At 37.3% G+C, this 12,674-nt stretch overlaps 1 pseudogene; it reads left to right on the forward strand.

The window, feature by feature from the left end:
- LOC127612044 (ribosomal RNA processing protein 1 homolog A-like) overlaps positions 1-12,674 on the forward strand; it is a 189,444-nt pseudogene that overhangs the window by 95,870 nt on the left and 80,900 nt on the right.

Genomic DNA, 12,674 nt, shown 5'->3' on the forward strand with positions numbered 1-12,674 from the left:
TGAAATACACAATAAAAAGGCATCAAATATCATCATAAGTTGCATCTATAGGACACCAGGAACATGTATTGACACATTCAATAAAAAACTAACATATATGCTCAGTTACTACAACGATAAGAAAACACGAATAATATGTGGTGACTTTAACATTGACTTATTAAACCCAAATAGACACAAAAAAACAACTGACTTCATAAATACTATGTACAGCAACAGCTTTTTCCCAGTAGTCCTGAAACCTAGCAGAATAACAGTTGACACGGCCATATTAATAGATAACATATTTATAAATAAGATTGATCATAAAATGGAAAGTGGACTTCTCATTAATGACATAAGTGACCACTTGCCTGTTTTTGCAGTTTTTCATAATTATTTCGATAGAAAAGCTAAATCAACAAATTGTATAACAGAAATAAGACTAAGAACCCAACGTTCCATCGATGCCTTTAAGCAAGACCTAGAAAAACAAAACTGGACCGAGGTCTACTCAAACGAAGACCCAAATACAGCGTTTGAAGTATTTCAGTCTACCATAATCTCCTTATATGATAAACATTTTCCATTAACTCAAGTTTCCAAAAAGTATAAAGACCCAAGTAAGCCATGGATAACGAAAGGCATAGAAAACGCATGTAAAAAGAAAAACAATTTATATAAATTGTTTTTAAAATTCAGAACTGAAGCAGCAGAAAAAAAATATAAGACCTATAAAAATAAACTAGTAAATATTATAAGAACCAGTAAAAGAGATTATTATCATGCACTATTAGAGCAGAATAAAGGTAACACACAAGAAATATGGAAAATACTTAACCAAGTAATCAGAAATAGTCCTAAAAAAATGGATTATCCAGAGTATTTTATCAAAGGCAAAAATACTATTTTGGAAAAAACTGCAGAAATAGCAACTGAATTTAATGAGTATTTTGTCAACATCGGCAGTAACCTAGCAAAACAAATTCCTGACCCAACAGACCTGTTTGAAGTGGATAGATACGTAGAAAAAAACTCCTCCACGATGTTCCTTACTGCAGTAAAACAAGAAGAAGTATCAAATATTATAAAAACTTTTAAAAATAAAAAGTCAACTGATTGCTTTAATATTGATATGACAATAATCAAGCAGATTATAGAATATGTAGTGCGACCTTTCACACACATATGCAACCTGTCATTCAAAGCTGGTATCTTTCCATCAAAAATGAAAATTGCTAAAGTTATTCCAATCTATAAAAGTGGAGAAAAACATCTGTTTACAAATTATAGACCAATATCACTACTACCACAATTTTCAAAAATATTAGAAAAACTATTTTCTCGCAGACTTGATAGTTTTATACAAAAGCATGCGCTGTTAAGTGAGAATCAATATGGCTTCAGGGAAAAACGGACCACCTCAATGGCAGTTATGGAGTTTGTGGAAGCTGTTGGGGTTTTCCTAGTTCTAAAAAAAGCTTTTGACACAATAGATCACAGTATATTATTGAAAAAAACTAGAAAGATATGGCATTAGAGGTGTAGCTTATAAATGGATAAGTTATTTAGAAAACAGATATCAGTACGTGCAACTCAACAATAAAAAACGAATCAACTGAAAATCACTCACGGAGTACCTCAGGGGTCAGTGCTTGGTCCAAAACTATTCATCTTATATATAAATGATATCTGCAAGGTCTCAAAACTATTTAAATGTGTCCTATTGGCTGATGATACAACTTTCTACTGTTCTGGAATAAATCTGAAACAGCTCCTGACAACCGTAGAAAACGAATTAAACAAATTAAAAAACTGGTTCGACAGAAATAAATTGTCACTCAACCTGAAAAAAATCGAAGTCAATTGTTTTTGGCACAGGACCAATCAAACATCAAGCTAAAATTATGATAAACTCAATTGAAATAGAAAGAGCGTATGAAACCAAGTTTCTCGGATTAGTAATAGACTCAAAACTATGTTGGAAACCACATATCGATAACGTAAAAAGAAAAATAGCCAAGACCGTAGGGATCCTCTACAAAACCAAGGAAGTGCTAAATAAGAGATCCTTGTACACATTATACACTTCATTATTATTACCATACATGACCTACTGTGTGGAAATATGGGGAAATGCCTGCAAAACAAACACACTCCCTATTCTCAAACTACAAAAAAAAGCAATTCGAATTATTAATAGATCAAATTATACGGAACCCACAAATCCACTATTTATTAAATTAAATACGATGAAATTTTATGACCTGGTTGACTTTAAAATCGCCCAATTAATGTACAAAGCACACAATAACCTGCTCTGCTAAAACATTCAGAAGTTTTTTGAAATTCGAGAAAGCAACTATGAATTAAGAGGTACCAACTTATTCAAAAAACTCAAAACAAGAACAAACATCAAGCAAAGAAGTGTATCTAGCAAAGGTGTTAATCTGTGGAATAATCTCGAAACGGACCTAAAAATGAGTAAATCGCTTGCCGAGTTCAAAAACAAATTCAAAAAAATAGTACAAACAACCTACACCAATCAGAGTTAAAATGATAAATTCTAAACATTAAATATAATGATAAATCAGAACTAAGTTGATAAATAGAGAAAGGTATTGCAATACCCATTATGAATACAAGAGAAAATTGACACAAGAGTGCCAGGGTGAGGATGTATATAATCCCGATACAAACCAAAAGTTGTGAAAATATCACGGTTAAGGGTAAAGTATGAGCCTTAATGGAGACTTCTTCTTACTTTTTCTTTTCTGATTGATATAAAAATGATTTAGTAGATATAAACACATAACGGGGTAGGACAAGATAAGTTTTTTTACTTCATCCTACTCCCTTGAACATAACTGTGTTGAATGAAGACTGATTTCTTTCTTTTACTTTTTTATCTACCTTATTTTCTGTCAAATTATTACTGTATATGTTTTATGTTCAATAAACAACCCAAACCCAAACCAAACATGGGACACTTTGATTAGCTCCTCTTTCATTTATAACTGCATCAAACAACAAACTGCATGCAGGAAAAGTGGTCAAGATTGCACGACTGTGTCTTATCGAGTCAACTACAATTTTATTGTCAAATGTGCTGTATGTGCAACATACCTTTACATTCCCTCTCACAACATGCAACAAGACAAGACACATTAGACACAGACAATCTTATGTGTTGTATTGTAGTTAGAACTGCATGACTGTCCGTGTTTTATGTTGTGTTGTGTTTATTATTTTACTTCATGTTAACTGTTTTGTAAAGCGCTTTGTTACAGCTGCCGCTGTTGTGAAAGCGCTATATACAGTAAATCAGCATGTATTGTATTGTATTGTATTTTGTTATTATGACTTCAAGATGGCGCCGCAAAAGTGGCTGCCTTTATAGCAGCTCCTATATTTTGTTCTACTTTCTTCCTTTATAACTTTGCTGCTGTAAATTGGGATTTTCTCCATTGTGAGACAATTATAGGTTTTCTTATTCTTATTCAAATAGTGCATACCAACTAAACTCTTACCTGAGGCAGAAAAAAAATGCAAGCATTTAAAAAAAATAAAATCAAGGCTCTTGAATTGGACTTTTGTCACCACTGGTAAAATTTCCAATCAGAATGTTCATGCACAGTATCGGTAACAGATTTGACACTGGTCGAAACGGCAGATAGTGATATCTGAATTTCAAACCTTAAGTATAGATGTCTGCAACGTTACCATATTTTCATGACTACAAGGCACATTCAAAACTCTTACATGTCCTCCAAAATGGAAGGAACGCCTAATAATGTGGGGCACTTTGTGTATGAACCAAGTTCCAAATTCTGTGAATGATGTGGAGTAGCTGCACTGCATTTGACTGATTGATGTGCGGACAGGCTGCTTATATAAAGGAAAAGCAGGCGTAACTTAGGACAGCATGCAGACATTAAGCGCCTTCCTCAACATTAAACTTAATTCACACAGAGAGGAGAGGAAGACATTAATGTCTACAAGATCTCAAATATCGGCCAGATTTTTTTTTATATTTTCAGACACTGTGGCAGACATGTGCCCATGAATTTTGGTAGAGAATAGAGAGAACATCAAGCCGCGTTATGCCCTATAGTGAACGCCTATGGGCAAGAAAAAGCTCAATTAAAATGTATTATTATTATTATTAATGCTCATAAAATCCTAAACAAAGAGACTATTACTTATTTTCAGAGGTTGAAGTGGATTTAAGTGTTAATTTGGGTGGCGATAAGTTGTCAAACATTAAGACACGTTAAGCTTATTCTCAACAGTGAGCCTCCTGATAGCTTAATGTCCATAAAATCTATGATAGTGTAGCGATTTTTGATATCCACAGAGGTTTACGTGGGCATAGGTAGAAATGTGCATGTGAATTTTGATAACTGCTCGTAGTTTCCTGACATTAACATTACATTTGGCTTTTTTTTTTAACAATAAGCGTTTTAGTTAGCACGACGTTGCTGATGTATACAATGTTAATTGTGGATAGTGTAACTTAACCTTTTGAATCTGAACCCACTTACCGTACTGTAAAACATTGTTTAGTTTCGAAGGATGGAATTTAATTAAAAACTGAGCTTGGACACAAAAAGTGTCCATATAGTGATATGTAACGTTCAAAACACAAGGCAATGCTATTAATTCGTATTTGTGAATGTTCCGAGCACCGTTATAAATGCACATAAGAGCACTAAACGCGAGTTACTTGCCCGTCAGTTTCTGTGATCTGACATTTATATACTTCTTTAGCTTTTTTAATGCTTTTGTTCGAATGGGCTTTTCGTTTGAGGCTAACTTTTGTGCCAGTTGAATCTCTGGATCGTGAACGGCCGCCATTTTCACACTAATTCACGTGGAGCGGTGCTGCTCAGGCGCACTTTCCTTCATTTCGTCGCAGACAGATGACATCACACATTGCCATCACAGGCACGGATGTATGTTCCTGTATCTTGTTTTCGGTTATTTTGAAAAGTCAAAAAGTCAAAGTCAAAAGCCAGCTTTATTGTAAAACATGCTCTATTTACAACATCCAGCATAGATGAAATTTATTTCCCCTCAACCACAGTGCAAATATCCGGTGCATTAAAAAGCACAAAGCTAAAAACAAGGGCAGTGAAAATTGAATACAAAGGACATATATAAATATGAACAAATATAAATAATACATTGCAATCAACAGTCAACAGACAAACAAGTGTACAGAAGAGATTTAGGGCCAATAAAGAAAAAAATCCAAGGTTGGCAAGATTCCCACTTTTGTCTCAGAATTCTAACTTTATTCTCAGAATTCTAACTTATGTCAGAATTCTGACACATTACTCACATTAAAGTCAGGAATTTTGAGAATTAAGACAGAGTTCTAACTTTAATGTTAGAATTCTGACAATAACGGGGGCTTAAAGTTTACAAGCAGGCACCTTTCCTAAGCATTGATAGAATTTGAATGACCCTATCCTCCAAGATCATCTCATCTGGATAGGGTCGGAAAGGAAATTACTCAGGCAAAACGAGAATCCAAAGAGGCCTCGGGAGATGAGTGACCTATGCGAAAGGAGATTTAAAGGTTTTATCCATGCACCCTTTCCTAAGCATTCGTATGCTGCACTCGATGAAAGTGGGAAATCGGAAATATTCCACATGGATTGTCCCAGTCCACCCTCAATGCATTGGGGGGGAATTTAAACAACAAAGACGGCTGATTCTGATAAACTGTTGTTCTGGTTTGTTACAACACATTTGAACCCCAGCTAACCTTCTTCATAATTAATTTTATTCATATAAATAAAGGTATATACTATCTCCAATGCATTTAATGAATTTCACCAAATAATTTAATTAATGCAAGGAGATAGCAGCATGTATGTATTCCAACACTCAGTGCAAATCATGGTGTGCTACATGAAGCCATGTCAAATTAACTAAATGTAATAATATAAATATTCATTCATAATAAATTGGCATTCACGGTTGTGTCTCCATGGAGGTCGTCATTGTTGAGTGACATCACACATCGCAAATTTGATCTGACGTAAACACACACACACACACACACGCATACACACAAACAAAACATAAATGTACTCTTTATTTCAATAGCGCACAAGTATGAGCATAAACCTATTTGACTTATTTTAACATGAACATACATTTCTTGTATATTAATTATTCCACTTTGTGTGCTACGTGAAGTCATGTCAAAAAAGTCATGTATACTCGTTTGCTTCCCAACACTTCATTTGTTCTTCTTGGATCAGGTCTCTGAGTTTTTGTGCTGTACTCAGCCATTCCATGTTTCTTCTGCCTTTAGCATCTTCAATGAGTGCTGTAATACTGCTGAGACTGTCTCTCAGAGACCTCGGTTCAGGTGTTTTTTCTTCAGCATCTTCCCACTCTTCCTCTTCCTCTTTAATGACAAAACCAGTCTCTCCATATTCCTGGTTATGGGTTGCAATATTACTGTCCATTTGCAGCAGGTCTTCTAGTGTGCTCTCTGGTGCTACTTTTTTTAGGCTCTGCAGATCATCATTGTAGAACTGGAAAGCTTCTTCCTCTTGTGTTGCTTGGCTTGCTTCACCAGAAAAGTTGCATTTTGAAGTGAGAAAGAGGTCCTTTACGATTCTTAGCCGTTTCCTTTGCATTCTATCCACGCTTCATCTTCTTTCTGCTGGCAAACATTTCATCATCCTCATCTGTAGAGACTTCCTCTGGATAGCCATCTTGAGGAAATAGACCTAACCGAAAAAAAAGGCAGAGGATGAGTCACATAACACAAATAAACAAGAAAGACATTGTGTCGTATCAGGCAATTTAAAAATAACAATACCTTCACTGAGATCCTGCAGCCTGCCATGAAAGAGAGAGAAAGTATGTTGAAAGACAAGAGGTCTGATAATGCATATCATAAACTACATTCGACTGGCGTAAAAATCACTCTTTTCCCAATCTGCTGAACAACTCTCTGATCCACTGAAATTTTAAGACACTGGCCAAAAATAGGATCCACTGGAGAGTTCCCAGGCGAAAACCACTGTTGACCAAAAAGAACACAAAGGCTCATCTCACATTTGCCAAAAGACATCAAGATGATCCTCAAAACCTTTGGAAAAAACATTCTGTCGACCGATGAATCAAAAATTGAATTTGTGCGGCCTGTTACATTTGGGGTAGAAATGATAGCATTTGATTAATAAAACATGGTGTTGCCAATGTGATGGTCTGGGGCTGCTTTTCTATCTGAGGACAAGGTCAATTTGCTGTGATTGATGGGACAATGAATTCTGCTGTCTACTAGAAAATCCTGAAGGATGATGTCCGACCATCAGTTTAGTTTGCACCCTCAAACTCAAGCACTCTTGGATCATGCAGAAAGACAACTAACCGTAACACAACAGCAAGTCCATCTCTGAACGGCTCAAAAAACAAAAGAAAATAAAGTAAGATTTTGCAGTGGTCAAGTCAAAGTCCGGATTTGAATCCAATAGAGATGCTGTGGCGTGACCTCAAAAGGGAAACTCTCCAATGTGGCATAGTTGAATTAAATCTGCCAAAGTGGGCCAAAATTCCTCCATAGCGTCAAAGACTGACCACAAATTATCGCAAATGCTTGATTTCAGTTATTGCTGCCAAGGGCGTCACAACCCATTACTAGCTTCAAGGGGCAATTACTTCTTCCACATAAGGACAGGAAGGTTTGGCTTTTCTTTTTGCCATATTTAAATCACACGGACCACAACAACAGATACAGTATGATACTTTCAAAACTGTCTGAGGGGCTACAAAACTTACACTTTGATGATTTTGTAGAGCCTCTCTCTATTGTGGCTGGGTGTGCTACTTCGAATTGACACCTCTAAGAGCTTGTCAGCAAGAGCTGCATAGTCAAACTGTAAAATAGATGTTTCATTAGAAGGGGGAAAGCAGAACATGGTATTTATCAAGAGCTCTGACTAAAGTGGTGCAGTGTAGCATATGTCTTTCCAATGAAAACCCAAGTATCCCAAAATATGTGTTCATTCTTGGAAAAACAACAACATGCATTTAGGATAAAAATACAATACTAACCTGTAGAACTGGTGCTGTATTATCATCATCATCATCATCATCAAATTGTAACTCTGTGTCGGAGTCTCCTGATTCATGAGCACCCTGTTTCAAGTATGATTTACTGCCTGAAAACAAAATAACCAGCAAATAATGTCTTCCTGGCATAAAAATTCAATTCAATTCAGTCATTTATCTACAAAATTATGTAACATTCATGGAGTTCTTTTTAAAACACTGTAGCATTCATGATTTGCAATCAATAACTTACACAAAAACAGGTTGTTGTGTGCTATATAAATAGTGATTCTGAACGGAAACTCAAAGTTTGGGGAATATTTTTTTTTTGGTCAGATTGCACTTAATGTTGCGTACTATATAGCAGTGGTCCCAAACACTTGCCCGTGGGCCTTTTGGTACTGAGCTGAACGATCGCTTGTGTGGCGCTTTCTCCAAAGCTATGGAAAGAAATCAAGCCTGCTGTTGGCCATGTGCAAGGTACATTCTCAAAAACGGGCATGACGACAATCCAGTTGAATCAGCTGAACAAGTATTACTGAAGTGATGATGTGGAAAGCATGTTAATGCCAGCGGATTTGCACATCCTGCCCACCTAAAGATGAGCGGTTTAGTCGCTATGACCTAGCAATGCGGCCACCAAAATATCAAACACCGTATGTAGGATGGATTCGTTCATCCATCCATCCGTCCATTTTGCAAAGTGCTAACTTCAAAATCATTACGTTGACACTTTGAAAGGAAAATCAACTCAAAAATGTTCTTTAAAACAATATGCATTATGCAGCCTCATTAGTCTAAACATGGTATTACGATTAATATTGTGTTTGTGGAAAAATTAAACAACAAACTCTTCCCATTTTTGTGAAAATGTACCGTTAATCTGCTTCACGGGGTCCTCTTCATCATCAGAGGACTGGCCTGAATCAGAGGACTCTGCTTCTTTCAGCTCCCTCATCAGATCCTCAATGGCATAGGGAGCCTGGTCAATAATTGTGTTGAAGATGCTGTTGCAGATCGCTCGGAAAAGTGTCCGACTGGTGAGACGGTCAATTAAAGAGAATGGTCGATCAGTGGATGGCAAATATTACAAAGCAAGCAGGAAGCTTCAGATCGACAGAATTTCGCTGCCATTCATCAGTGACGCTCCTAAAACTAGTATGATCAATAAAGGATGTGTTGCCTGTAATATTACACGACCAGGACGCCAGCCAAATCCTCTTGAACACTGACATCCAAATTGGAGATATTTTGCTTTGGTGACGTTATTCAATGTTAAGGTCAAAAGTTGTATGATTGTCTGGCAAATTAGATGAATACACTTTCAAGCCATTGAAATGAAAACATATTCAAAGGCCCGATAATTCTACCACATTTGAAGTAAACATATTCCGCTGGGTTATGGGGTATTCAAGACTGACAAAACGTTTTCATATACGTAAAATTATTGTTACCCCTCTGTTAATGAAAGAATAACCCTCAGTGATCACAGAAATAACTTCAATCTGACCAAAGTACAGTCAAACCCCGGCTTTCGGATTTCGACCAGAAAATTTGAGATTTTTACACCTCAGGTTAGAACTGAAAACCGGTTTTCGACCAAACTGAGCACACCCGAATACGCCACTTGACTCCTTTCGGGTTTCTTACACGAGCAAGTGACGCTTACACGTTTGACGTTCACAAAAATACCGTATTTTCACGACTATTCGACGCATCGTACTAATGGCCGCAGTCTCATTAATGGGTGACATTTCTGTATTTTACACATACACAGGACGCATCGTACTAATGGCCGCAGTTTTACAGTGGTAAAACATACGCCAGCTTAAACATACGGCATGCATGCGCGCACTCCAACACGTTAGCTTGAAGCATACGGTGGCATGCCAAGACATACAGATAAGATAAAAACACGTTTTTAAAAAGGCAACGAAAGCAGAACTGAGTTCGGGTGTATTTTATTTAGCCATCGTACAATGTTCTCACGTTTTTCGATCAATCATCACCCAGAAATCCATCTAAGTCCTCATCCTCTGTATCAGAAGCAGAGGACTGCACATCTCAGTTGTCATTGAATGCATCACATGCTAGTGTGAGTTGCTAGGCATTGCCGAGCGGAAAGAAGGAGTAGCAACAGCAAAGTCAACATTTCCCTCGTGTGAAGCTTTCCCACATTTGAAAGTAAAGAACAGAGCGAAACATGGTGGCAGCGCGTGTGTGTAGAAAGAATTGAACAATTGTGCAAGTACCGTAATCCATCAAAAACGCCGCGTTCCCTCTCGTTGTTGCGTATTGTGGCGTAACTCGCCAAGTGCTGCCTCTCACTCTTTGTAAAGTTGTGTTTGCCACCGATCATCCATTGTTCCCAAGCCGTTTGCAACTATACTTTGAACGCCCGGTTGATGCCAATGTCCAGCGGTTGGAGTTCTTTAGTCAAGCCTCCGGGAATAACGGCACGCTCATTTGCTTGACTTGTTTTTTCACCGCTGCTGTGAGATGGGCACGCATGCCAAAAGCATAACCGGTGGCTTTAAGTTTGAACTGAGCTTCGTAGGCGTGTCTTTTTGTCGAATTTATTTTCAGGGGTTCTTAGAAACCAAAACCGGAGTTGTTTTGCAACAATGCACATTGCCACACTCTATACAAGTGTTGGTACTGGCTTGAGGCGTCCACTTACACGCCCACCCTTCACCATTGGCGGACTAGCTTGTCTGTCCTCTCTCTCCCTCTCTCCCTCTCCATATATGTATATATACACGCCCACCCTTCCCTGATTGGCCGACTTCTTTCACAGTCACTTCCGCCTTTTCTCTATATAAACAGCGTGTCGGCAGTCAGTCAGATTATGGAACTCAGCGCATATAAAGGACGCTCCGCACCATAAGGCGTCCTGTCCATTTTGGAGAAAATTTAAGACTTAATGGCGCCTTATAGTCGTGAAAATACGGTATTATGAAACAGTCTTGGTTATTCTATAATTTACTGGTTGTAGCGTGGTAACTTTATGAATAAAACATTTGTCATAAGGTGTCATATGCTGTCGGTAGAACTAACGATGACACGTGGTAGATTCTTTCGTCAAATTGATAGTAGATTACACATGCATCGTCTTGGGAAGAGGATGTCAAGCCACAGCAATACTTACCTGTATTAATGATTACCAGGAAATTAATCTTTGCGGTGTGAGACTGGAAAAAAATACTCTGATTTTGTGGTGTGCTGTATTCATGATGCCATATGAGTACAACATAATTTGATCCATTTATTTCGTTGAATAATCCTGGAGTACACAGCTGCTGATATAATGTTCATTGTTAATGCATAGTTTTCAAACATTTACCCTTGAAGCATTATACTTTGGAGTATCAGAATTCTTGATTATGAATATCAGTCAAAATAGAAAAATGGCTTCCTATGATGAACGTTTACGGAACCCAAAATTAGTTACCATGGTTTCCCATTGGGTAATCCAACGGAATCGAAAAACGTGAATTTCCTAAATCCTCAGGCCTGCTACGGTACATCTTTTTTTCCCACCCGCAACGATCAGTTTGACAATCGCCACCATTGTTGTTTTGATCTCGCATGAAGTAATGTCGCATGTCGTTCTTGCAATATGCGGAAAGTAGATGATTGCCAAGTTTTGTATCGTTAAAACAAGTGTTGCGAACAAGTGTTGCGAATGTTTATTGCGGAGGTATCACGGAGGAAGCAGCTAAAGTTGGATAGTTTTTTGCGATAAGTTGACTTTGAGAAAGCCTTGCATCATTGGAAGCGGAGTAAAGAGAGAATTTATGAACGCAAAGACCAAACTATGGAATGAAATAAGAACCTATTTCTCAGCAAATCTCGTATGCCTGAATTATTAAAATTTTTGCAGCATTTGTTGATAAGAAATAAACCTATTAGCAATGTATATTGTTGCTGTTTGTGTTATTATCATATGCAATTGAATAAGTAGACCATTTAAGAATTCGAAATTTGGGACTCTCGAAATGCCTAATGGGACTCACTTTTCTCATCAGCCAGTCCCTGGGACTGGCTGGGGTTAAACTGTAATATTATCACTCCGCGCGCACACACACGCACTCACACACAAACACACACTCACACAAAATGTACTTTTTAGTACATATTTTTTAAGTCAACACCATTAAAAATGGTGTGGAAGATTTAAAAAAATATACTTCCCTGCAGATATGAAATCAAACAAAAGGACGCTAAGAGGAACTTACTCCTTGGTCTTGGCTGCCGTTTTGCAGAATGGCTCGATGAATCTCAGGTTCTGGTCAGCAGTGAGCTACGGAGAAAAAATGTGAAAAGGACCATCACATTTCTTTATTTCAATAAGTTATTAATATTTCCTCAAAATCTTTTGCAGAATCCTCTATAATGGATGTGTCACTCAAACTATAATATTGGCATTTAGAGTGGATAGACATCAAAATTTCATATCTAAATTCTCTTCAGTTTATTTTTGTCAAGTGAAAGGCATTCAACAGGATCAATAAAATAAATACGGACAAGTACCCAAATCTCCATCTACGCTCCATACTCCAAATGACCCGTTTGGATCATAACTTTACCTCTGATGCACCCACAGCTCCTAATTC

The sequence above is a fragment of the Hippocampus zosterae genome, chromosome 12 (genome assembly GCF_025434085.1).
Source record: "Hippocampus zosterae strain Florida chromosome 12, ASM2543408v3, whole genome shotgun sequence".
Classification (NCBI taxonomy): Eukaryota; Metazoa; Chordata; class Actinopteri; order Syngnathiformes; family Syngnathidae; genus Hippocampus; species Hippocampus zosterae.